Source organism: Bison bison, unplaced genomic scaffold, assembly GCF_000754665.1.
Source record: "Bison bison bison isolate TAMUID 2011002044 unplaced genomic scaffold, Bison_UMD1.0 scf7180017864492, whole genome shotgun sequence".
NCBI classification, from domain to species: domain Eukaryota; kingdom Metazoa; phylum Chordata; class Mammalia; order Artiodactyla; family Bovidae; genus Bison; species Bison bison.
Window position 1 is genome coordinate 9,340,579 of NW_011495051.1, and position 773 is coordinate 9,341,351.

At 41.0% G+C, this 773-nt stretch overlaps 1 pseudogene; it reads right to left on the bottom strand.

Annotated features, from left to right (window-relative positions):
• The window catches only part of LOC104979986, a 17,167-nt pseudogene that overhangs the window by 12,986 nt on the left and 3,408 nt on the right, over positions 1 to 773 (bottom strand).

Below are 773 nucleotides of genomic sequence, written 5' to 3' on the forward strand. Positions count from 1 at the left end.
CTTTCTAAATTCCATATATATGTGTTAGTATACTGTATTGGTGTTTTTCCTTCTGGCTTACTTCACTCTGTATAATAGGCCTCTTACACTGTTGGTGGGAATGCAAACTAGTACAGCCACTATGGAGAACAGTGTGGAGATTCCTTAAAAAACTGGAAATAGAACTGCCTTATGATCCAGCAATCCCACTGCTGGGCATACACACTGAGGAAACCAGAAGGGAAAGAGACACGTGTACCCCAATGTTCATCGCAGCACTGTTTATAATAGCCAGGACATGGAAGCAGCCTAGATGTCCATCAGCAGATGAATGGATAAGAAAGCTGTGGTACATATACACAATGGAGTATTACTCAGCCATTAAAAAGAATACATTTGAATCCCTTATCTCTTTAAAAGTTAAAAACTGTAGCCGGCATTTGGAACACTGGTGAAAACTCTTCTCAGTGCCATCTATAATGACGTATGTATGGTGTTGCAGTTTTAAAAATTTTGAGACAAAACAGGCAAAGTAAATTTTTAGTGTTACCATGGTGTGTTCTGAAATGTGCATCCACATCTGCAAAGAATGATGATCTGTAACTGCAAACCTTGCATACACAGGGCATTTCACCAGGCTTATGATTGTCTTTCATGTGCTGTAAGAGAACCTGCTCTGTCTCAAAGGACAAATCACAGATTTTACAGATGGTGGAAGGCTTCTGGGAATTGTGGACACTTTCAATGTGACACTGCAGCTGGAAGGGAGTGGCAAACTGGCTGTGGCAGTGCTG